The sequence below is a fragment of the Atractosteus spatula genome (genome assembly GCF_055471065.1).
Source record: "Atractosteus spatula isolate fAtrSpa1 chromosome 10 unlocalized genomic scaffold, fAtrSpa1.hap1 SUPER_10_unloc_7, whole genome shotgun sequence".
In the NCBI taxonomy this organism is placed as follows: domain Eukaryota; kingdom Metazoa; phylum Chordata; class Actinopteri; order Semionotiformes; family Lepisosteidae; genus Atractosteus; species Atractosteus spatula.
Window position 1 is genome coordinate 1,071,518 of NW_028296627.1, and position 26,713 is coordinate 1,098,230.

At 43.9% G+C, this 26,713-nt stretch overlaps 5 non-coding genes across 5 annotated transcripts; 3 read left to right on the plus strand and 2 right to left on the minus strand.

The window, feature by feature from the left end:
- Positions 1–678: 678 nt before the first annotated feature.
- On the minus strand, positions 679–750 carry trnad-guc (transfer RNA aspartic acid (anticodon GUC)). Its single transcript has one exon. It is a non-coding gene; the product is annotated as a tRNA-Asp (tRNA).
- A 1,036-nt stretch (positions 751–1,786) lies between these two features.
- trnaf-gaa (transfer RNA phenylalanine (anticodon GAA)) lies at positions 1,787–1,859 on the plus strand. The gene has a single exon. It is a non-coding gene; the product is annotated as a tRNA-Phe (tRNA).
- Positions 1,860–3,401: 1,542 nt separating this feature from the next.
- Positions 3,402–3,474, plus strand: trnav-cac (transfer RNA valine (anticodon CAC)). The gene has a single exon. It is a non-coding gene; the product is annotated as a tRNA-Val (tRNA).
- A 21,500-nt stretch (positions 3,475–24,974) lies between these two features.
- On the minus strand, positions 24,975–25,116 carry LOC148811854 (U4 spliceosomal RNA). Its single transcript, XR_016086375.1, has one exon. It is a non-coding gene; the product is annotated as a U4 spliceosomal RNA (small nuclear RNA).
- Positions 25,117–26,249: 1,133 nt separating this feature from the next.
- Positions 26,250–26,321, plus strand: trnaw-cca (transfer RNA tryptophan (anticodon CCA)). The gene has a single exon. It is a non-coding gene; the product is annotated as a tRNA-Trp (tRNA).
- The last annotated feature ends 392 nt before the right edge of the window (positions 26,322–26,713 follow it).

Sequence of the window (26,713 nt, forward strand, 5' to 3'; positions counted from 1 at the left end):
GCTAGATCTCATCAAGAATCGGCTCCAGCAGTCCCTGGTTCGAAACTGGGCGGAAACAGACCGGCTTCTTTTGTCGCCACGCACAAAAGGGGATTGGGGATTCGCCTAGCGCTGTGATCGAACAGACCCACTCACCTCTTAGTGTGGCGGGATCTGCACAGTGCATGTCGCAGCGCATCCTGCTTTCACTCCAATGCGCGTCCTGATGTACCCCAGTCTCCCGCGTGACAGGTGGGGATAATCACCACTATACTAACGAGGAAGACATCGCTCTCTCCGACCCCCGGCATCGCGTCCCGACCCACCGTGCTGGAAGCCGACGCGTGCTGTGATTTCTTTACGGAGCAGAAATGACAACCGAGGAGCCGAGAGATCATTTCAGCATTTCGCGTCTGAACAGAAAACACAAACGAAAAACTCGGAATGACTTGCCTTTGACGCTTATCAAAGCGTTCTTTGTGCATCGAACAGACCCACTCACCTCTTAGTGTGGCGGGATCTGCACAGTGCATGTCGCAGCGCTTCCTGCTTTCACTTCAATGTGCTTTCTGATGTCGAGTCGTGTGCCGTGCGGAGGCTCTGAAAGCGAGAGCAATGAAAAGGTGCACGACGCTGTGAAAGAAAACAGAGAAGTGAAAGGCAGTCCTTTCTCTAAGGAGGTAAAAGAAAAGCTTTCTACTCCCCGTCGGGGAATCGAACCCCGGTCTCCCGCGTGACAGGCGGGGATACTTGCCACTATACTAACGAGGAAGACATCACACCCTTCGACCCCCGGCATCGTGTCCCGACCCAGCGTGCTGGAAGGCGACGCGTGCTGTGATTCCTTTACGGAGCAGAAATGACAACCGAGGAGCCGAGAGATCATTTCAGCATTTCGCGTCTGAACGGAAAACACAAACGACCAACTCGGAATGACTTGCTTTTGACGCTTTTCAAAGCGTTCTTTGTGCACGACGACTGCGCCGCCTAGCAGATACAAATGGGTTGTACAACTCTGAACTAGCAAATGGAAGAGGGCTAAGCCCCCTCTCTTTTAGCCCAGGTTCGATCTGTCTCCCAGAATCACCAGGGCGCACGCACACACACACACCCGTGCCGTTGAAGTGCTCTGCTTCATTTCTAAGGGCAACTCAACATTCACTCCTACCCCGAGAACAGAAAAGACAGCGTCCGCAGCAACAACAGCTCAGGTCTCTGCACAGGAGCTAAGCTGCCCCCATCTCCTCTGCTCTGCGGCTCCTGTGGAGTGGAGTGGAGTGGAGTCCTGCCTGGAGCCTTGTTTGCAGGCGGCGGCTCCCCGCGCTCTGTCTGTGCGTCGTGTCCAAGAGCTCCTGGGAGGAAGAGAGAGCCCTCCCACTCGGGGGCTTTACCACGGTCTGTGTGAGGAGGGGCGGGTGTGTCCAGTAGCTTATCGAGCGGAAGCCTGGGGCGGCGGAGAGCTGTGATCGTGCAGACCTTGAGGTGTCACCTCTTTGTCTGCTTTCCCGCCCCCCCTCCGCCCAAGCTCTGCTCCAGAGTAGCCCGGCAACCCCTCACACCTGCACGTGTCACAACCTAAGGTGTGGTCATGAGACACCCATGGGGTGCTGTTCTGTTCTTGCTAATTGTTTCCTGCCCGTCGCAGGCAGGAGTCCATGCGAGGAAGATGCGCTGGACAGAGCCCAGAGGGCGCAGCTGGGTGGCTTTCCTTCTGAGTGACGTTCCTGCAACACTCTCCCGCTCCTCTTGGTGCGCTCATGCCGCAACATAGGAAGGCTGGAGCAGGTGGCTGTGGGCTCTGTGCACTGCCGAAATAGCTCAGTTGGGAGAGCGTTAGACTGAAGATCTAAAGGTCCCTGGTTCGATCCCGGGTTTCGGCATTTTGTTTCATCGCGCCCTTTGTTCCTCTCTCCAGCGCCCCCTGCCTAAAGTGACGCTTCCCTTTCTCAGCCCGAAACGCAAGCGAGACACCAGCAGCGGTCCCTGCAGGTTTCCGTAGTGTACCGGCTATCACGTTCGCCTAACACACGAAAGGTCCCCGGTTCGAGACCGGGCGGAAACAGCCTCTTGTTGCACGCTCCTGTACTTCACAGAGGTCTTGAGCGACCGGTCATTTGTTCCCAATGTATTTCCGGTGCCTTCATGCACTCTTGTACCTAACGCACATTCCTTCTGTACGCGGAGCCGATCATTTGCAATTGGGCTGTGCCGACAGACCAGGACGAGCTCTGTCGGCTCAAAAGCAGCGCAGGACCTGCAAGAACAACAGAAAGATTAGCATCCAGTGAGCCCAAGATCTCATCAAGAATCGGCTCCAGCAACAGGGCTGGGCGCATTGTTCCATTCTCCGACCACTCTCGGTGTAAACAAGTCCCTCCTGGTCTCTGCTTGAAATGCACTTTCCTGCGTTTGCTTTGGTGTAACTGGCTTCCCCTGCATGCGCGAATGTGAAGAAGATCCTTAGTAAGTCATTGAAGAAAACCGAGAAGAGGTCGGAGTGGCCTCTGTCGTTCATCAACGATCCAGTCAGGCGCTTTACTCCTCTGTAAAGCGCCGTTCGTTCACATCGATTGGCTTTTTTTTTGCCTTCATTCGCGCAAGTAGTAAAAGCAGACGCCCCTATTCTGCTGTGACCCGGATTCGAACGGGGTTGTTGCGGCCACAACGCAAAGTACTGACCACTATACGATCACGGCGAGTTACCGATACACACATGGTAGGGCGGAAAAGGCTGTGCTCTCTTCGTGTGACCTAATTCGGAAAAGTCCTGACGTTGCATTTCAACTGAGCCCCAGTATACATCGACCCTTCGACACTCTGAGTGACAACTCTCTTGCGTGTTTTCTCATATTTATGTAGTTTGCTTGCATGATGCCCGGAACAGCGGGGTTGTGTGCTCCCATATGGTCTAGCGGTTAGGATTCCTGGTTTTCACCCAGGCGGCCCGGGTTTGACTCCCGGTATGGGAACGTGTCAGTTTTGCCTCCTGCTTTCCAAAAGATCAGCACCGTGTACGAAGGAGCCGCATTAAAACCACTCGAACGTGCAAAACGCGTGAGAAGAGGGGGCGCTTGTTTCCAACCGAAGACTTCTCGCGTGTGAGACGAGCTGATCATCCCTGCAGGAGGTGGGAGGGTTACTCTGGTAGACAGGGCTGACCTTCGGCAATAGGATTTATACTCTCCAAGATGATATTTGCACTTTCTGGAGAGGCGATTTTCTCCACTTCAGTAGCCCGATTTCGTCGATTGCGTGGAGAGGGCTGTAGAATGTGGCGCCGCCTTTCCTTCTCCGTCCATGACAGGCGTGCTGGTCTCTGGAGAGAGAACACGGTCCATCAGCGCACTCCAATAAAGGCACTGGAAGCAGCTGAATCGCATTGGCGAAGCTCAGCGCTGGGCCGCTGGGCAGGGATTGCCACCGTTTCCGTAGTGTAGTGGTTATCACGTTCGCCTCACACGCGAAAGGTCCCCGGTTCGAAACCGGGCGGAAACAGACCGGCTTCTTTTGTCGGCACGCACAAAAGGGGATTGGGGATTCGCCTAGCGCTGTGATCGAACAGACCCACTCACCTCTTAGTGTGGCGGGATCTGCACAGTGCATGTCGCAGCGCATCCTGCTTTCACTTCAATGCGCGTCCTGATGTACCTCAGTCGCCCGCGTGACAGGTGGGGATAATCACCACTATACTAACGAGGAAGACATCGCTCTCTCCGACCCCCGGCATCGTGTCCCGACCCACCGTGCTGGAAGCCGACGCGTGCTGTGATTCCTTTACGGAGCAGAAATGACAACCGAGGAGCCGAGAGATAATTCAGCATTTCGCGTCTGAACAGAAAACACAAACGACCAACTCGGAATGACTTGCCTTTGATGCTTTCAAAGCGTTCTTTGTGCATCGAACAGACCCACTCACCTCTTAGTGTGGCGGGATCTGCACAGTGCATGTCGCAGCGCTTCCTGCTTTCACTTCAATGTGCTTCCTGATGTCGAGTCGTGTGCCGTGCGGAGGCTCTGAAAGCGAGAGCAATGAAAAGGTGCACGGCGCTGTGAAAGAAAACAGAGAAGTGAAAGGCAGTCCTTTCTCTAAGGAGGTAAAAGAGAAGCTTTCTATTCCCCGTCAGGGAATCGAACCCTGGACTCCCGCGTGACAGGCGGGGATACTTGCCACTCTACTAACGAGGAAGACATCGCACTTTCCGATCCCCGGCATCGTGTCCCGACCCAGCGTGCTGGAAGGCGACGCGTGCTGTGATTCCTTTACGGAGCAGAAATGACAACCGAGGAGCCGTGAGATCATTTCAGCATTTCGCAGCAATTCAGCATTTCGAAAACACAAACGACCAACTCGGAATGACTTGCTTTTGACGCTTTTCAAAGCGTTCTTTGTGCATGACGACTGTGCTGCCAAGCAGATACAAATGGGTTGTACAACTCTGAACTAGCGAATGGAAGAGGGCTAAGCCATCTCTCTTTTAGCCCAGGTTCGATCTGTCTCCCAGAATCACAAGGGCACACACACACTGTCTTGTTTCTCGTACACGTATAGTGTAAAAATTAAGAACCCAGGACGAAGATGTGACACTCGAAGAAACTCTTTATTATTTAACCTGTAACTCCGAACCAGTTAGCTCCTAAATTCACTATGACCTGTGACCCTGAGCAACCGTTATTCCCCACTCAGCCCTCCATCAATCAACATGCAGTTTTACTGCTGACGCACACAAATATTACACCTCCTCCAGCTGTTATGAATCGCCTCTCTTCAAAGCCCGGTGTGTTTTTTTTTGGAGATGTTATATATGTCAGAAAGAGCACTGTGACGTCAGAGACACCAGCCAGAGCGCCGGGATCAGAGAGCGAGACTGCGGTGGAGAGTTATTGATCACTTATCTATCGACAACCTATTAATTCAGCTGAAGAACCGTAGAATTAACGATTAACTTCACCGATTGGTGAGTACTGATTCTTTTCCCGTTCTTGACCCTGTTTTAAATATCTAGAAAACGGTCAATACCGCCTGTATCGATCAATTACAGTACCATAGTGCGTTTAGTGTTAATAATGTTCAATCCAAAATTAAAGAATGGTTATTCAAATTATTATTTAGGAATTTAATCCTAGAGCTAGATAGTTATATTCCAAGTTGATAAATTTGTTTAAGTAACAGTTTAAATGCATTTTCCATTTGTTTACAAATCATAAGTTTGGTAACCACGGCGACACGCACCAAGTCACTGTGCCCGGCTAGGTGTCTCGCCTTCATCACAAAGAGCGGTGTGACGTCACGGACAGCTACTAATACTAGTGTATTCATGTTAATATTAGTGAGAGTACAACTGGTAGTTTTAATATTAATGCTAGTATTCATGTTAATATTAGTGCTTATTATAGATTTACAGTTAGACTATTTACACTAGTAGTCATGTTAGTTTTAGTGATATTATTACTGTTATTATTAGTATTAGTAGTGTAGTAGTAACTTTGTGTTATTGTTAGTAATAATGATAGTGTTAGTCATAGTGATAGTGTTACTGTTGTAATATTAGTGGTATTTTTGTTAGTGTTTGTAATAGTGTAACTGTAGGTAAGAGTGTATGTGGTGTCCGTCAGTATGTGAGTTTGTGTCTGTGAGTATGTGTACTGTCTATGTGTGATTCTGTAAATGTGCGTATCAGTGTGTGCGTGTGTATCTCTTAGTGTAGTGTCTACAGTATGTGTGTGTCTGTGAATGTGTGCTAGTTTGTATTTGTGCATGTATGTGTCTGATTGTGTGTATAAATGTGTATGGTGTTAGTCAGTATGTGTAGTGTCTGTGTGTGTGAATGTGTGTGAGTGTGTAGGTGTATACTGTATCTCTCAGTGTGTGTGAATGTGTTTGTAGGTGGGCTTGGGCTCCAATGTTGTGTCTGATAGAAGTGACCCATCAACAGGTGTTGAGGTCCAGAGCTGCATGCAAATCGAATCACTTTCTAGAGTCCAGACCAATGTCTACAGAGCTGTGAGTGCTCTGTTTTTATCACTATTAGTAGTAATGACAGCAGTAATAGTAGCAGGAGTATTAGTATCAGAATTAGTATTAGAATCTGAAGTCATGGTCGTAGTAGTAATGGTAGTAGTGGTAGTAGCAGTTGTGTCAGTGGCAGCAGTATTAGGAGCAGTAACAGTACTACTAGTAGCTTTAGAAACATTAGTAGTAGCAGTAGGAGTAGCTGTAAAATTTTATTAGTTGCAGTTGTATCAGTGGCAGCAGTAGTAGTAGCTGTAATAGCAGTAGTAACACTATAACCATGTGTTACGATCCCTGCCTCCCAGCAACGAAAGAGGCAGAAGAAGGCGGAGTCTTAGTTCATTAGTCTACCTGTTAGTGTACGCTTTCACCACCACACCTCCGTCTCCTTTTATATTTAAGCACTAGTCTTTCCCTACTTCCTCGGTCAGTATTGGTTTACCTTTCGAGCTACTTAGTTGCGCTACGCCTTCTACCTCTTCGTACTGTTCAGGTTCCGACTTTGGTTTCTCCCCTCTTTTGGAGTTTGGATCTCTGGCTTCCCCTGGACTATCGGCTCTCTCCTTCGTCTACGGTTTTGGAGATTTTATTTTTACAGGAAGACGCATTCCGAAACGTATCTCTGTAGTTTTAGAAAAGCTTTGAACAGCGTATTTTATACAACGCACAAACAGTATTCTAATTTCACACGGCAGATCAGTGCAGCAATCGTACTCGATTTGACTGTGATTCTGAAATACTTCTAGTAAACATATTCAGGTTTCCTTGAACCTTTAATAAAAAAAATTACTTTGCGATGTTCCGCAGATGTGCAGTGCGCCTTTCCTCTTTTCGAATTCAAGGGTACTCACTGCGGGAGCTCCTCACTGCGTGTCTTTTACTCTACTGTGATTTCTTTTAATTTATCTACGTGGAGTGTGGTGAGAAGATCACCTTGAACATTTTCGGTTTGTGAAAGGAAACACTAAAGAAAATACAAGTGATGAACATATAAAATAACCACAGTACAGCTAGAAGAGGGAAAGATAAAAGACGATTACGCAGAGTCTGAAGCTTGCTTAACAGAAGAACTATATTCAGAGGGCCAAAGAAGTGAATATTTCACCAAGTGAGAGAAAGCATCTCGGAAAAAGGAGGTGCAGTCTCTTCCATGCAGCATAACACCACAAAGACAGACTACAAGTGCTGAAAAGCTGCTATCAAGCGTAACCCGGCCGAGTGCTCTAAGGAGCTGGATTAAAGCGCCGTCTCTTCGAGGGCGTGAGTTGGAATCCCACTGCTGCCCAGTATCTCCTTGTTAAGAATCATGGTTTTGTTGTTGTAGATTCTGCGCAATTAAATCAGTTTCAATAGAATTAATTTGAACAGTCATATTTGTTTTATTCCTCCTACCATGGCAATTTGTGCTCAAAGATTGAACTTTTTTGTATTTTAAAAAAACGTGCTAGCCTTGATGGGAAAGTAAGCGGAACTGCAGGCGTGGTGGCCAAGTGGTAAGACGTCGGTATCGATAAGGTCAATAATCTGTTAAACATTTTATGCCATTTTTTCCATAGATGATGTTCACCTTGGAACAGTGAGAAAGGCATACCTGGATGCAGTTGAACCATCACCTTACTATTATTTTAGTCCCAACGTGGCCGGACTAAGCAATTGTACCACAGAGACTCCAACGAGTTGGTTTTCTCCATTTGCAGTTTTGGGTAAAAAATAATCTGCACTTTTAAGCAAGTATTGTATTTCAAATTTTGCAAATTTCTTGAAAAACGTTGTTTCAGAGAGAAACTGAGTAGACAGGGATAGCCCAGTCAGTAGAATATCGAACTTTTTATCTCTAGGTCCCTAGTCAGGCGACTGATTTTCTTGCAACTACTGTGAACCTGCGAAATAGATGGTCTTTTGTCCCTCAGTTTTTCAAGTTGTTCTATGAATGTTTGAATTGTTCAATATTTTTCATGCTCTTAAGCACTTTCCGTCACAAAGTTTATGGTGTTCTTGGTGCTGTGCTGCACGTAGATAATGTAGACAAGAGCACAGGTAACAATACAGGACAAGCAGTGAGGAGCTCCCGTAGCTTTCAACTCAGTGCAGAGTCCAGAGGGAGGCCTAGGTCACTAAACGATCAACAGGTATCTAATAATGACGTTCACGAAGGTGACAATACGTTTTTTTCAACATATCCTTACATTTACCCGTACAGCACAACGTATTTTCTATACCCTCAAATCCCCAATGTAACTACTTTCTCCTGAAAAACACAAGTATAGAGTGAAATCACAATAACTTATACAACAAATCTATTCAAACACCCAGATATGACAGAACACACCCCTTTAAATATGTATTTCCTTTATTTCAGTTTTCTTCCCTCCTCAGGATACCTGAAAATTCACTATCGCATATTAAAGGCTGTACATGTAATACATCTACTAATAAAGATGGACATTAAAGTTAATTATTAAAAAAATACACTTTTCATTAAGACATGTATTGATAAAATTATTGTGAATAGTTGTGGTGTCTGGAAAGCAATTTTTGTTAAATATAATAATTTTCAAGCGAGTGGTGGATTTTCAGTTCAAAAATCATTTTGCCATCATAAAAAATATTTTCAAGGCAAATCAGAACAAATCAGAGTGGTGCATAAGCTTGTTATTTAGTGACTAAATTATTTCCACTGCATTCACAACAGTTCTAATGTGTTCAATTGTTCCACATAGCGGGCTACTGAGTTGTTTTCGGAACTGAAACCTATAAGAACAGTATTTAAGATGCACCATGGCCCAGAATCGTTCATTGGGACTAGGATTAATATCAATTGAAAGTACTCCAAAATAAAAGATTTAACCTGAATATTAAAAGAGCAGGAAAGTATTACAACAACACCATAACGTCTTGACTTCCAATCTTCTTCCTTGTTCAGGCCATGTACAGTAAAATGACATAATCAGTGGAGTCATGCCGAGGTTGAAAGTTTAAGCCTCACCTGGAGCAGCCTGGTTTTCTGTCTTGACAAAAAACGGCGTGAAATGATCACGTATTTCACTCTACTTCTCTCTTGTATTAAAGCAGATCTTGCTAGGTGAGCATTTGCTCCGGTTAATTAGGTCACTTTTCATGTTAACTCACTTCTTCTAAACACAACATTTCCTGGTGCATGTTTTCTCCATGAAAAAAGTCATTTTCCCTTCCATGATTTCTCGTTTTGTTTCATCAAAGAGTACAGAAAGAAGAAAGAAAGGAAAAGTGTCATAAATGAACTCTGCCGCCCTTGGGAGATGTCAAGCGCATTGGACATGAAAAGTGCCCAATAAAAGCCATTTCTCTTCGTTTCTCTTACAGTCGGGGCTCCTGTTGCGTGTAAAGGAGGCAGCTTGCTCAGCCAGCAGACTCAGGGCTTACTGAACACAGATGGCTCAGAGCGGTGTGTCCAAGCGGCTGTAAAAGAGGAGAATTCTGCCGGCACTGTAGCTTAGTTGCTTTAAGTATCTATCTCGTTAACTGGAGATCCTGGCTCCACATCCCAGCTGTGCCTTTCTTTTTGTGCAGAAAGTACCATTTTGGACAACCGCATAGGGCTTGATTTAGTTTAATGCATGAATGCATTTCCTTTCTGCAACAACTTGTTTTTCAAGAAATTCATACAGCTTGTGAAAAATGAAATTTAATTCTTGGCTATCAGAGCAGAAGGAATATTGCCGACTGGCAAGAAAATGCAAGCAATGTTTATTTTTTGACCGGAAAGGTGCGAATGGAGAAGTGTCTCTCTCATCAGTCTCTGTGGCGCAATCGGTGCGCGCATTCGGTTGTTAACTGAAAGGTTGGTGGTTCAAGCCCACCCAGGGACGATCTTCTTATTATTGTCAATGTAAACACTGCCTCCGCTAAAGCCGGAACCTTAAACCTCTTTATATTTGCCGAAAATGCGAGTCTTTTGCCCGTGTCCAACAACAACACTTGAGACCGGGGAAGTCCAATAGTGATCAACGCCGCAACTCCCCAGAGAACCATATTCACCCATGGAAAAGTATCTTTGAAGGGCTGGCGGGAGATATCATTTATACTCCTGTTGCGTCCTCTGCTAAAATAGTTCAGAAATACAACGCGGATTTGTTTGAGATTTTGACAAGCATTGTTACGTTAGCACTGTGAAGTTGGATGTTGATATTTTGATATATTTACCTTCATTTTAACATAAATATAAACATAAATGCTGTACAATCTATGCTGTACAATCAAACACAGGCATATTTTGAGTCTCGTGCTGATCGTCCTGTGGATCCAAAAGAAAATTTTAAAGCTGATACATTTTTGATTGTAATTTGCATCTAGCTACAACGTCCCTGGAAAAGAGATTTTATTAGTTGCGTGCAATCGGTATCTTTTACTTTACGTATGGTAGTGGAAATACTTTGAAAAATGTTTTCTAAAGAAGATTGTATTGCCAGGACCTGCCTTTAGCGCTCAGTAGCGATGACGCTGTTGATATAGATGGAGAAGAAATGTCAGATGAATTGATGATCTAAGCTAAAATAGCCCTAACACGCCTCCAGTAACAGTGTTTGTATTCATAGCAAGTAATCTCTTATCTATCTGTGTACAGGTCAGCTGGAGGTCCACAGGTGATGGTAATTTAAGTAAGTAGCTGTGTTAGCATGCATGGGCTGCAAAAGAACAAGTAAAGGTTTATTCAATGCTGAAACAAGAAGGAAGCAGTGGAGCCTTCTTTGGGTGTGATACCAAGACATCGAAAGTTTATTTTTAATTATTGTTCTAAAAAATGCGAAGGCAAATAACCTTTTTACATGATATGGAATGTGACTGGTTAAATTTCAGCACAGTTGCAACCCACTTTATAAAGGGTGTGCACACGTATACAACCAAGGCATTGAAAGTTTTTTGTTGTTTATTGTTCCAAAAAATGTTCCATTTCTTTTCTTTCTTAAATGTTGTTGATTAAAAGATCTTATTAAATGTGAAAAAATCTGATTGTGAAAAGGTCAAAATTTTAGTGAAAAAATATGTAATGTGAGGAAAGATGAATTGTGGGAGCCCCTTGACTCCTCATGTCGTACTGTATTTCTCTCTCATACTACTGGGTGAGGTGCCGTCACTTCTGGATAAAGTCCGTCAGTGGTCATTCCAGACGGGTCAGGTACGACTGCGCTTCGGCACAATAAGAGACATGTGACTTGCGAGGATCCTGACAGTGTCACCCTTCTTCCAGAGCTTGGATAGCTCAGTTGGTAGCGCATCAGACTTTTAATCTGAGGGTCCAGGGTTCAAGTCCCTGTTCAGGCAGTTGTCCTTTCTTTAAATCTATTGTGAATGTCATTATAAATCGGTAAGGTGTCGGTCTCGTAAACCGACGATCGCGGGGTCCAACCCCGTCCGTGCCTATATCGTTTGCCAAGACTTTACTTTATCTATATCGTCAATTGTCTTGCAATGCAGAAATCTCTGTAATAAGAAGAAAAGGACTATCAGTAGTAGTTAATAATCCTTCGACAAAGAAACGGGCGCATTCAAAACAGCAGCCTCCACTGCTGGTTAGGATGGCTGAGTGGTCTTAGGTGCCAGACTCAAGGACTCAATCATGTGTAGTGACAGTTTTATTTTATTCACAACACGGATTTCCATTCATGTTTATTAAGATGTGTAATTTGTATGTTTGTATGAGAACAGTTTCTTCAAAAGTCCTGTCAATTAACAGTGGAGGGCTAGCCAACGTATGTCTTCATGAAAACGCTCTTTAAGGTGATTACAAATGTCTTGAACAAATCTGCGTCATATTTTTAAAATAGTTTAGCTCAAGATACAACGGGAGCATAAATGAATTCTTGCGCCCGCCATTCCAAGATAAAACTCCATGTGTGAATCTTATTTTACTTGAAGTTGATGATGTTGGTCACTATTGGAAATTGCCCAGTGATATCGACTCAGGTACTCAGTTGTTACGTGCTGTAATTCGATACATGCAAAGCATTTGCATTCCCTCCAATTATCAATAAAGTCAATAATGTATTAAACATTACATGCCACTTCTTCCCTAGATGATGTTCATGTTGGATCAGTGAGAAAAGCATGCCAGGTTGTGCATGAACCAGCACCTTACTATCATTTTAGTCCCAACCTGACCGCACTAAGCAATTGTACCACAGAGACTCAAAAGGGTCGGTTTTCTCCATTTACAGTTTTTGGGAAAAAAATCATCTAATTTTTAAGCAAGATTGTATTACAAATTTCACAAATTGTAAGTATTTCTGGAAAAACACTGTTTCAGAAAGAAACTGAGTAGACGGGAATAGCCCAGTCAGTAGAATATCGAACTTTTCATCTCAGGGTCCCTATTCAGGCGGCTGATTTTCTTGCAACTACTTATTCCATGCTGAAACGAGCAGGAAACAACGTTTCAGCAGTGGAGCCTTCTTTGGGTGTGATATAGAATAAACCTTTACTTGTTTCTTTCAAATTAATTTAAACCTCATCTCCAGCACCTAAACTTGTCAGTTGCTTTCAGTAGCTAAAGACACAGGCCATTCTGCTCCAGGTGAGGTTCGAACTCACAACCTCGTCATAGCTCCGCTGTGTACTGCTGTATAAGCACCGCTTGCTGGCCAATTGCACCGCTGGAGCTGTGGAACACCCACCCCTCATACAGACTGACACTGCAGAAACACAGGGTGAAAACAGGGTTTTGGTTGTGAATCCATCTCCACATGGGGGAAAGGGACAGTACAATAGAAAAGAATATACAAGAGAAGAAACTGAAAGAATTGTGCTCACTGCAGAGTAGGAAGGAAAGAGGTGGCCGGATACATAAAACAGCTTGGCGGATAATTTGTAACGACATTCTTTGCTGACAATCAGCAGTTGGATTTCTTTTCATGTTCCGCTGTGTAGTTTGAACGTTTGTTCTCCCAGATCGGTTGGTTACTGTATATGAGATCAGCTGATATAAATTAGGACTAATCAGAATCAATACAACTGATGTCTGGTGAAGGCAAATAACCTTTGTACATGATCTGGGATGTGACTGGTTAAATTTCAGCACAGTTGCAACCCCCTTTATAAAGGGTGTGCACACGTATGCAACCAAGGCATTGAAAGTTTTTTATTTATTGTTCCAAAAAATGTTCCATTTGTTTTCTTTCTTAAATTTTGTTGATTAAAAGATCTTATTAAATGTGAAAAAATCTGATTGTGAAAGGTCAAAATGTTAGTGAAAAAATGTGTAATGTGAGGAAAGATGAATTGTGGGAGCCCCTTGACTCCTCGTGTCGTACTGTATTTCTCTCTCATTCTACTGGGAGTGGCGCCGTCACTTCTGGATAAAGTCCTTCAGTGGTCATTCCAGAGGGGTCAGGTACGACTGCGCTTCGGCACAAGAAGAGACATGTGACTTGCGAGGATCCCGACAGTATTAACTACCTTCCGGAGCCTGGATAGCTCAGACAATAGAGCATCAGACTTTTAATCTGAGGGTCCAGGGTTCAAGTCCCTGTTCAGGCAGTTGTGCTTTCCTTAAATCTTTCGTGAATGTCATTATAAATCGTTAAGGTGTCGGTCTTGTAAACCGAAGATCGCGGGGTCCAACCGCTTCCATGCCTGTTTAGTTTGCCAAGACTTTACTTTATCTATATCGTCAATTGTCTTGCACTGTAGAAATCTCTGTAATAAGAAGAAAAGAACTATCAGTAGTAGTTAATAATCCTTCGACAAAGAAACGGGCGCATTCAAAACAGCAGCCTCCACTGCTTGTCAGGATGGCTGAGTGGTCTTAGGTGCCAGACTCAAGGACTCAATCATGTGTAGTGACAGTTTTATGTTATTCACAACACGGATTTCCATTCATGTTTATTAAGATGTGTAATTTGTATGTTGGTTGTATGAGAACAGTTTCTTCAAAAGTCCTGTCAATTAACAGTGGAGAGCTAGCCGACGTATGTCTTCATGAAAACGCTCTTTAAGGCGATTACAAATGTCTTGAACAAATCTGCATCATATTTTTAAAATAGTTTAGCTCAAGATGCAACGGGAGTATAAATGAATTCTCCCGCCCTCCATTCCAAGATAAAACTCCATGTGTGAATCTTATTTTACTTGAAGTTGATGATGTTGGTCATTATTGGAAATTGCCCGGTGAGGGCTAACACAAGTTTTAATGTAGATGACACTGTAGTAGAAGAGGTATTATTAACTCTTGTAGAGTGATGCTGATTTTATTTTTTGCCTTTAATTTTAAAGTGAACTGCATTCTAAATTATAGCATGACATAGCATGACTCTGAGCTTTAGTTTTTCAGGTGCGTAGGCTGCAAAGGAACAAGTAATAGGTTTATTCCATGCTGAAAAAAAGAAGGTGCGCAGATAAAGCTGTCAGTTCATCTTAGTCCATGAATATCAGCAACGTTATCGCTACAGAGCGCTAAAGGCAGGTCCTGACAATACTTCATGAGATCTTTTTTAATATTTCTGGTACCATACAAAAAGCCAAAAATATACATTGCATGTAACTGATAAAATCTCTCTTCGAGGGACGTTATAACTACAAGCAAAATAAATGGAAACTTTATCAGCTTTAAATGTTTCTTTTGGATCCAGAATATATTGTATATTAATAAAGAGCCATTCTTATATTCTTTTGACCTGTTTATTAACTACACAAATCACAACCTTATGCCATATATTCATACTCCCTCGTTGTGTTGTCTCACAATGTCTACTCACTATAATACATCTCCTCTTTTGTTATTTTAGTCCAGAACCTTACCATACGATTGTAAGAATTATATATCAACACACAAGAAAATTATCTATTACAACAAAATTTATGTAAAACCTTCCATTTCTATTCAACACATTCAACTCTCTTTTTTTAACAACAACTCAAATATGTAACAACTCAAATTTTAGTTAAATTTCTACTTAAGTCGCTTCTAAATATCACCTCATTGCTAGCAGACTAAGTAACTTCTACATAGAAAACACAAACAGAATAGGGCAATTTAACATTTGGAGAGCTATGTACTTTGCATTGCCTGTCCTTTCCTAGTTAGTTTTCTAAAGGGTTCTGATATATCTGTATAATTGGGAATGAATTTTATAAAAAATCTACAAGTGCCTAAGAACAAGCGCAAAAGTGCAACATTCTCAGGTCTCGGTGCACTGCAAACAGCTGTCACCTTTTTCGGTCTGATATTATTCCTTCTGCAGTGACCAAAGGTCCCAGTATCTCGATCTCTTTTAGGCCAAAGATACACTTATCTTTATTTAAAGTTAAGCCTCTGTCTTGGAATCTTTGGAATACTTGCCTGAGCCTCTGTTCTAGTTGTTCTTCATTTTCCGCATGTACTACAACAACATCCATATACTGTACCATACAACATCTGGCATTGCACACAACATTGAGTCCATAGCCTTCTGATAGGCGTCTGGTGCAATAGACAAGCCAAAAGGAACTTTTCTGAAACGGTAACAACCCCTGTGTGTGATGAAGGTAGTCAGGTGTCTTGATTCTGGGGCCAACTCAACTTGCCAGAACCCTTTTCAAGCTTTTTTGGTACTGGATGTCTCTCTCTGATAACTGCTTCATTCACTTCTCGCAGATCCACAAACAGTCTCACTTCCTTGGTGTCTTTTTTAGGTATTATCAGAATATTTGAGATCCATTCTGCACCTTCATTCACGTCTTCAATAATTCCATCATCCAACATTTTATCTAACTCTTGATTAACAGCTTCTATCATCGGATATGTAGTGTGCTCTCACGAGGCACCAGTTCTGTAGGGGTTTGGGCATTTACGGGTGTAGTGTTTCATAGCCGTTCAGGGACGCCAAATATGTAATCATAGTGGCTCTCTGAAGGCACCAGTTCTGTAGGGTTTGGGCATTTACTGAGACAATTATCAATTGTAGCAGTAAATCACAAAGTTGATTCTTTTGATGGCTTTAGAATCCAACCACGTGACATAACTCAAACAACGCGCACACACAGGTACTAATACACGAGGATAAATTTATTAATACATAGAATATGCATATAAACCTAACAGATCTTATCGAGAGGGTTATCAGAATACAAAAGATATATATTCAATCAGTTACGAAGTGTTACACATCAAGAGGACATACGTTCAGTATATCATTCATTAAGACCGTTTCGTAAATGAACTTGGTTATAACTTCTACATTAGATACTCAAAACAAGTACATAACTCTTAGGAATTAAATTGATATCAACTGGTTGGGATAACAATTGAATTCTCGAGCTGTAATGCATTGAAGTTGAATACTCATCCAATTTCTGGGGATTCAGATCTCCTGCAGGCACAAACAATCAGCTGCAGGCTTGTTGCTGTCCAATCCGCGCTCTCTGGCTCCGTGCCAGGCTGTGCTGTGCGGCTTGCGACGGTGCGCTGCTGATGCTCACTGACCGGCTAGTTAGTGTTGGCTTTAACTAGCAAAGTTTGTGCACAGGAGAAAAGATGACTGTGGGTCCCAGCAAGTCAGGAAGAGGACTGGTTCGTTCCTGATGAAGAGCTAGTTCTGAATGGTGATTCAGCTGTCCACAGTTCTGACCTGTTCACGAGGCCTGCTGCTGGTTACTCTCTGGCAACCTCCACTCTAGACTCTTAGAACAAAGGAAAGTTCTGGCACTCGGACACACTGGCCGTTCCGTGGTTGTCCGGGCTGAGTCTCGGGATGGTCAGGAGGCGCGCTGCGAGAATGTCCTGCCCTTGGGAGCCTTCTGCTCCTGGGCCGTCCTGCCCTGGAATTCTCCTTTGAATTCCCTTTAGAACAGTCCACAGAATCCTCTCCAGAATCTTACTGAATCTCCCGAATCTGAATCTTGTTGAATCTCAATCTTGTTGAATCTGAATCTCCAGGCCTGTGTTGCCTGTTTTTACCTGGAGGAACTTCAGCTCGTTGATTGGCTGAAAGTTCCATGGGCATCAGAGTCCCACGTGGGTTACTCAGCCCTACCAGTCCCTGATTGGTTGATCAAGGTGAGATATGAGTCACTTAGTCCTGACACTTAGTAATGCAGTCCAGATGTCCATCCGGCACTCCCTAGACTGATAGGCGCCAGTGGATGACCATTGATCATGATAGCCAGACTTAGCTAAGTGCATCCCCCTTTGGGAGCTTGCTTCTTATCAAAAGAAAAACATTTTAAATCAACTTGCATGAATTCTTTCTCTGTGGTTGCACCACAGAGATGGAGGGTGAGATGGGGCCTCCTTTAGGAGCATACCAATGCTTAACTCTGTCTTATTACAAGCATTGCCGCTACACGGGGACAATTATTAATTGTAGCCATAAATCACAAAATGCTTCTTTTAATGGCTTTAGAATCCAACCTTGCGATATAACTCAAACAACGCACACACACAGGTACTAATACACAAGGATACATTTATTAATACATAGAATCTGCATATAAACCTAACAGATCTTATCGAGAGGGTTATCAGAATACAAAAGATATATATTCAATCAGTCACGATGAGTTACATATATCAAGAGGACATACGTTCAGTATATCATTCATTTAGACCGTTTCGTAAATGAACTTCGTCATAACTTCTACATTAGATACTTGAAACAAGTACATAACTCTTAGGAATTAAATTGATATCAACTGGTTGGGATAACAGTTGAATTCTCGAGCAGTAATGCAGTGAAGTTGAATACTCATCCAATCTCTGGGGATTCAGATCTCCTGTGGGCACAAAGAAACAGTTGCAGGCTTGTTGCTGTCCAATAAGCACTCTCTGGCTAGGTGCTAAGCTGTGCTGTTGCGGCTTGCGACGGTGTGCTGCTGATGCTCTCTTTTGGCTGAAACTAGCAAGAGTTTGTGCACAGGAGAAAAGATGAATGTGGGTCCCAGCAAGTCAGGAAGAAGATCAGTTCGTTCCTGATGAAGCGCTAGTTCTGAATAGTGATTCAGCTGTCCACAGTTCTGACCTGTTCACGAGGCTTACTGCTGATGCTAACTTCGGGTGGATCCTCTGGTTACTCTCTGGCAACCTCCACTCAAGACTCTTAGAACAAAGGAAAGTTCTGGCACTCGGACACACTGGCCGTTCCGTGGTTGTCCGGGCTGAGTCTCAGGATGGTCAGGAGGCGCGCTGCGAGAATGTCCTTCCCTTGGGAGCCTTCTGCTCCTGGGCCGTCCTGCCCTGGAATTCTCCTTTGAATTGTCCGAAAAAGTTCACAGAATTCTCGCAGGCCCTCTGTGTTGCCTGTTGTTACCTGGAGGAACTTCAGCTCGTTCATTGGCTGAAAGTTCCATGGGCATCAGAGTCCTACGTGGGTTACTCGGCCCTACCAGTCCCTGATTGGTTGATCAAGGTGAGATGTGAGTCACTTACTCCTGACACTTAGGAATGCAGTCCTGATGTCCTTCTGGCACTCCCTAGACAGATAGGCGCCAATGGATGACCATTGATCATGATAGCCAGGCTTAGCTAAGTGCATCCCCATTTGGGAGCTGTCCCTTATCAAAAGAAAACATCTTTAAATCAGCCTGCATGAATAGCTTCTCTGTGGCTGCACCACAGATTTGAAGAGAGAGATGGGGCCTCATTTGGGAAAGCACAGCAACACTTAATTCTGTCTTATTAACAAGCATTGCCGCTACACGGGTTTGCTTGAACCTTTGATAAAAAAAGTGATCTGATCTGAAACTACCCAGCTTACAATCTCTGAGGTAGTTGTTACTAAATACATGTGCTGTGTGCCTTTACTTTTGTAAAAAACTGGTATCGGGAAAAGTTTCTTAATATTTCTTTTGATTAGCATGCAAGAAAATGTGATCATTACCTATGGAATTTCCCGCCAGCGTGGAGCTTGAATTCACAACCTTGAGATTCAGTGTTCAAGAGTCACAGAAGAGGTCGGCCTGGTCTTCAGTTTGCCAACGATAAGCTCCGGCAGTGCTCCTCTGTAAAGCAGATTGTTCGGATCGGTTATGTGGGACGGCACTTCGATACTAAGATCGTTTGCAGCACACGCATGGTTTCCCCCCTTCACGCAAAAAACATAGACGAAGGAAGCTCTCTTGTCTTGGGCTGCTGAATTCCGGATTTAAAGCGCTCTGGGTGCCAGCTAAGTCTCTAACAAGCACACTATAAAGACAGGAATTACACTTTGCTCACGTCACGCATGGAATGGCGAGGCTACTTGTTCCAATATTATCTAGTCTCACCTCATATGGTGCCGATTCCTGGTTTTCATTTAAGAAAGAGCACTGCAAACACCGTAAACAGTGCAAAACGTGTGATGAAAGAAGTCTTTTCCCCCCTTTGTCTAACGCAGAACACAGCGGAGTCATGCCGAGGGTTGTGAGATCAAGATTTCAGCGGAGCACTGTCGTCTACGTCTTTAGCTACATGAGTTGGACATCCTCTTGTACACGGAAAGCAGATTGAGATCCTCTCACATGAAAAGTGCCAGATAAAAGCCATTTCTCATCCTTTCTCTTAGTGGTGGAGCTATCGCATGTAAATGATGGAACTTGCAAGGCGAGCAGGCTCAGTGCACACCGAACGCAGATGTCTCAGAGCAGTTGAGACGTCTCCAAGTGGCTGTCAAAGGACAGCACTTTGCCGGCGCCGTGGCTTAGTTGGCTAAAGCGCCTGTCTAGTAAACAGGAGATCCTGGGTCCGATTCCCAGCGGTGCCTTTCTTCCTGTCTTACTGTACAGAATTTATCCTTACGGGCAAATCCCATGCCTTTTAATTCAGGTGAATGCAAGTGTTCGTTTCCTTTCTGGAACAACTTGTTTTGAAAGAAATCTATACAGCTTGCGAAAGATGAAAAACAAATCTTGCTCATCAGTGAAGAAGAGGTACTCCCAGCAGGCCAGCTAATACCAGCAAAGTTTTTTTTTTCACCCTAACCCAGAGAATGGAGAAAAGCGAGGCGCCTGTGGCTCTGCAGTGTAATCAGTTCGCGAGTTCCGCGGTTAGCTGAAAGAGTGGTAAATGGAGCTCGCCCCAGCCCGTCCTTATTCTTTTAAAGAGGATAAAAAATTAACTTTGCCGCCATTACTACCAGCTTTAAAAGACTGCCATGGGCACGGAAAAAAACACACTACAGATGACTTTTCTGGAACCGAAGCAGAGATTCCTTTACGAACCAACTGATAAAGCTCAGCCAGTGAATACTGTTAACAGAATGTGAAAGCACGATCAACTTTGTAACTGCAACCACAGGAAAAACAGCAAGAAGCAGGCTCCATTCCCCATTTAAATCTGTCGTGCGAGGCATGCTTTTTGAACGCATGAAGTAAATCCCACGATCGCTTTTGAACTTGGACAAAGTACTTCCAAAGGAGCGCTATGCGCAAAGATTTAACAAGCTCAATCCCCGCCAACGATTCGGTGTGAAGAAGCAGAACATTCAAGTTTCACAGACAGAAGCAGCACGCCAGCATTAAAACGGAGGGCACACTACGATTTGCATTGACACAAAAGTGATCTGGGCAGATGTCGTTCCCTGCATAACGCAAAAAGTGGCAAAGCGCTTTTGGGTTGAGAGGACGCAAGAAGGTTTTTGTTTTGTGCCTTGATGTCAAGCTGAGAAAGTATCTTTAAACACTTTGCTTAGTTTCTCGAGAGACAACCAAAAAGCAGCTCCCTCCCTTTCGTCTGAAGTCAGCTGAAAGGGGGTCTCGACAGAAGCACCTAGCAGCGGTGGGATTCGAACCCACACCCCCGAAAAGACTGGAGCCTTAATACAGCGCCTTAGACCGCTCGGCCACACTAACCACTGTGCACTGTCTCTTTGTCTCATTACTTGCCCGGAGGAATCCAGGTGGGTTTTGCTCTTGTTGCCCGACTTAGTGGCGTTATGACCGTGGAACCGACTGCACCTGCTTTTTCTGAGATGCTTCCCCTCTCATGGCGAGATCTCGACTTCTTTAACACCTCTGGATAAAGATCTTCTGTGGAGCAGGTTTCAGACCTCTGCGTACAGCACCCTTGATGTCATTTGATTTTTACAGCAGCCGCATCCGGAAAGTTGAGTCTTTTACGTTTTATTTGAACAACAAAACTACATACAATACAAACAAGAGCACATATAACGTATCAAGAAAATCGTCAGGGGCACATGCTATAATACAATTACACTTTATGAATAACGATTACACAAGGTAAATAAAGATAAGGTCCGCACAGCTTGTTCTTACATTTCGAAAGAGTCCGTAAATACCCCTTTACGTCTATTTTGAACTATTCAAACGTAGGACTCTTCCCAGACCATTTCACTTTATACCACATTCCTAAACAAGGATGCATCTCCTGTTTTAGAACTATTTTGGGCGGTATGGCTTATACAACACACCCACAGTATTCTAATGGTGGACGGCAGATCTGTGCTATAGTTCAGTCGAATACGAAGGATCCAGCAATCGTACTGGATTTGACTGGGATTCTGAAATGTCGCTTGCAAAAGTATTCGGGTTTGCTTGGACCTTTGATAAAAAAAAGTGATCTGATCTGAAACTTTGTTTTGTGCCAGCTTACAATCTCTGAGGTAGTTGTCACTAAACTCGGACGTGATGTGGCACACATGTGCCGTGTGCCTTTACTTTTGTAAAAAGCTGGTATCGGGAAAAGTTTTCTTAATATTTCTTTTGATTAGCATGCAAGAAAATGTGATCATTACCTATGGAATTTCCCGCCAGCGTGGAGCTTGAATTCACAACCTTGAGATTCAGTGTTCAAGAGTCACAGAAGAGGTCGGCCTGGTCTTCAGTTTGCCAACGATAAGCTCCGGCAGTGCTCCTCTGTAAAGCAGATTGTTCGGATCGGTTATGTGGGACGGCACTTCGATACTAAGATCGTTTGCAGCACACGCATGGTTTCCCCCCTTCACTCAAAAAACATAGACGAAGGAAGCTCTCTTGTCTTGGGCTGCTGAATTCCGGATTTAAAGCACTCTGGGTGCCAGCTAAGTCTCTAACAAGCACACTATAAAGACAGGAATTACACTTTGCTCACGTCACGCATGGAATGGCGAGGCTACTTGTTCCAATATTATCTAGTCTCACCTCATATGGTGGCGATTCCTGGTTTTCATTTAAGAAAGAGCACTGCAAACACCGTAAACAGTGCAAAACGTGTGATGAAAGAAGTCTTTTCTCCCCTTTTTCTAAAGCAGAACACAGCGGAGTCATGCCGAGGGTTGTGAGATCAAGATTTCAGTGGAGCACTGTCGTCTACGTCTTTAGCTACATGAGTTGGACATCCTCTTGTACACGGAAAGCAGATTGAGATCCTCTCACATGAAAAGTGCCAGATAAAAGCCATTTCTCATCCTTTATCTTAGTGCTGGAGCTATCGCATGTAAATGAGGCAACTTGCAAGGCGAGCAGGCTCGGTGCACACCGAACGCAGATGTCTCAGAGCAGTTGAGATGTGTCCAAGTGGCTGTCAAAGGACAGCACTTTGCCGGCGCCGTGGCTTAGTTGGCTAAAGTGCCTGTCTAGTAAACAAGAGATCCTGGGTCCGATTCCCAGCGGTGCCTTTCTTCCTGTCTTACTGTACAGAATTTATCCTTATGGGCAAATCCCATGCCTTTTAATTCAGGTGAATGCAAGTGTTCGTTTCCTTTCTGGAACAACTTGTTTTGAAAGAAATCTATACAACTTGCGAAAGATGAAACACAAATCTTGCTGATCAGTGAAGAAGAGGTACTCCCAGCAGGCCAGCTAATACCAGCAAATTTTTTTTTTTCACCCTAACCCAGAGAATGGAGAAAAGCGAGGCGCCTGGGGCTCTGCAGTGTAATCAGTTCGCGAGTTCGGTGGTTAGCTGAAAGAGTGGTAGATGGAGCTCGCCCCAGCCCGTCCTTATTCTTTTAAAGAGGATAAAAAATTAACTTTGCCGCCATTACTACCAGCTTTAAAAGACTGCCATGGGCACGGAAAAAAACACACTACAGATGACTTTTCTGGAACCGAAGCAGAGATTCCTTTACGAACCAACTGATAAAGCTCAGCCAGTGAATACTGTTAACAGAATGTGAAAGCACGATCAACTTTGTAACTGCAACCACAGGAAAAACAGCAAGAAGCAGGCTCCATTCCCCATTTAAATCTGTCGTGCGAGGCATGCTTTTTGAACGCATGAAGTAAATCCCACGATCGCTTTTGAACTTGGACAAAGTACTTCCAAAGGAGCGCTATGCGCAAAGATTTAACAAGCTCAACCCCCGCCAACGATTCGGTGTGAAGAAGCAGAACATTCATATTTCACAGACAGAAGCAGCACGCCAGCACAGCCAACATTAAAACGGAGGGCACACTACGATTTGCATTGACACAAAAGTGATCTGGGCAGACGTCGTTCCCTGCATAACGCAAAAAGTGGCAAAGCGCTTTTGGGTTGAGAGGACGCAAGAAGGTTTTTGTTTTGTGCCTTGATGTCAAGCTGAGAAAGTATCTTTAAACACTTTGCTTAGTTTCTCGAGAGACTGCCAAAAAGCAGTTCCCTCCCTTTCGTCTGAAGTCAGCTGAAAGGGGGTCGCGACAGAAGCACCTAGCAGCGGTGGGATTCGAACCCACGCCCACGAAGAGACTGGAGCCTTAATCCAGTGCCTTAGACCGCTCGGCCACGCTACCCGCTGTGCGCTGTCTCTTTGTCTCATTACTTGCTCGGAGGAGGTCGGGTGGGTTTTGCTCTTGTCACCCGACTTAGTGGCGTTATGACCGTGGAACCGACTGCACCTGCTTTTTCTGAGATGCTTCCCCTCTCATGGTGAGATCTCGACTTCTTTAACACCTCTGGATAAAGATCTTCTGTGGAGCAGGTTTCAGACCTCTGCGTACAGCACCCTTGATGTCATTTTATTTTTACAGCAGCCGTATCCGGAAAGTTGTGTCTTTTACGTTTTATTTGAACAACAAAACTACATACAATACAAACAAGAGCACATATAACGTATGAAGAAAATCATCAGGGGCACATGCTATAATACAATTACACTTTATGAAAAACGATTACACAAGGTAAATAAAGATAAGGTCCGCACAGCTTGTTCTTACATTTCGAAAGAGTCCGTAAATACCCCTTTACGTCTATTTTGAACTGTTCAAACGTAGGACTCTTCCCAGACCATTTCACTTTATACCACATTCCTAAACGAGGATGCATCTCCTGTTTTAGAACTATTTTGGCCATGTGGCTTATACAACACACCCACAGTATTCTAATGGTGGACTGCAGATCTGTGCTATACTTCAGTCGAATTCGAAGGATCCAGCAATCATACTGGATTTGACTGGGATTCTGAAATGTCTCTTGCAAAAGTATTTGGGTTTGCTTGAACCTTTAATAAAATAGTGATCTGAAACTACCCAGCTTACAATCTCTGAGGTTCTTGTGGCAAAGCACAGTCATACCTGACCTGTCTGGAATGACTACTGAGAGTCTTTATCCAGAAGCGACGGCACCACTCCCAGTAGAATGAGAGAGAAATACAGCATGACATGGGGAGTCATGGGGCTCCCACAGTTTATTTTTCCTCATGTTACTGATTTTTTCACTAACATTTTGACCTTTTCACAATCAGACCTTTTTTCACATTTAATAAAATCTTTTAACCAGCAAACCAGTTTTATCGGTTTGTGAGGTTTGTGAATGCGTGCAGTAAGTCCTTATTGAACTAGGACAAAATATTCCTGATGGAGTGCTGTGCGCAAACATTGAATAAACTCGACCTTTGCAGATGATTCGGCATGAAGAAGCAGAAGATTAATTTTTCACAGACAAGCAGCACACCAGTACAACCAATATTAAAATTGAATTGACAGCTCACAAACATTTGCACTGACTCAAAGGTGATCTCAACGGACGTTGTTCCCTGCATAACGCTGAAAGAGCTAAAGAACATTTCTGTTGAGAAGACAAAAACACGCTTCTTTGTGCTATGATGATACAATGACAAAATTTGTCTTTAAACACCTTGCTCAGCCTCTCACGAGACTGTCAAAAATTGCTCCCACTGATTGTATTTCAAATCAGAGGAAGCGGGGTATTGGGAAATGTTTTCAACTAGCAATAACTGCGCCTCTGCTAAACCTCATAGGCGACGATACTGCCACTGCGCAAAGCTGACGGTTGCCAGGCAACCATGGGGCTCCTATGGAAATTGCGATTAATCATCTCATGATATGCCATTGCTGTAACGCTTCACATTTGTCTTCCCCTTATAGCTTTAGGTTTACATAGGTTTAACTATTTCATAGTTTACATCCTTTGGATACATAGGGCATTCTGAGAAAACCACTGCGCATTTTCAGCAGTAGATGACAGAGCCTTGATGATGATGACAGAGCAAAGATATAAGATAACAGAGCAATGTTCTCGGATTTTGCACAAACAAATCCTAACTTCCTGAAAGTATTACAGCACATCTGCGTCTGACTTTCCGTAGCTTCAGGATGACTGACACGACTGGACAAACACAATCTGTGGCATTTAGCACGAATAGCATGAATAGTCTAGCAGGCATTGTGTTGTCTCACTGCAATACAATACCACTGCGGTTCGTGACTCTCTAGGAAACAGTCCACCTGGCCCTGAAACCCATTCGAACGTCTAGCGACAGTATTGAACAATATCATGATTCCTTCGCAATATGTGGAATCATCACAAATGCTGGAGAAAGCTTCCGATATCAGTGGCATTATCGTATGATGTTCTGAGGGGCTCTGTGGTGTGCGCGTTAATGGTGTAGTGTCGGGCATAGCTGTCTTCCAAGCAGTTGACCCGGGGTCAGTTCAAGCCCAATGCATCAACAGCCTTTTCAAATGCTGTTAAAACTGTTAGGAAGCTAGTCACCTATACATTTTTGAAAGCACAGCCAGTCTGAATTTGGGAGAATCATACAGGTGATTCTGAGTGATGTCTGCATCCACGCAATTTGATAAATGCTAAATGGAGAGGGGATTCTGTGTTAATTGTGCTCCTCCTGGGAGAGGTCAAGATGAGAAGTTCACGAGGCTGGTGGTAAATATCCTGTCCAGGAATATCGGGGCTGTAGGGGGTCAGATCTATAGATGTAGTAAACACATTAGTGGAGACGGTGTGTCTGCTCCCTGTGTGAGAGCCGAGCAGGAAGAATAATCTGTGGTCTGGGAAGAAGAGACCCTCGTTGCGGTGTTCCTCACAGGAGAGAATGAACAAAAAAATTTTCAGGGACGCTGATTTTTCTCTTTGGGGGAATTAAAAGCACGTGTAGCGAGTGATCTCGTGGCGCAACGGTAGCGCGTCTGATTCCAGATCAGAAGGTTGCGTGTTCAAATCACGTCGAGGTCAGCTGATGGGTTTGCAGGTGTTGCTGGTGCCAAACCCGGAAATTACACCATGCTGTTCAGTATTATTTGTACACCACATAGGTAATCTGAACGAAATAACAGAACAGTACAGACCACGCAGTCAGGAGCTTATGCAGCGTTTCATCTTGAACACGACAAGAGAAAAGGCACACTGCACGTCCGCGAAACATCACGTCTGACTTTAGAGAAAGTGACATCAGAGAATGGAAGTTTCAGACCGCTTTTTTGTTACAGGTTCAAGCAAACCTGAAAGTTAGGGAGTGTTTGGTCACTTTTGTATGAAAAAGTGTCTGAAGCCTGTAATTATAATTTGCCCTTTTTTAATTGTGGTTGAAATCCACTCCCATGTACCAAGACCTTACAGTATATTCA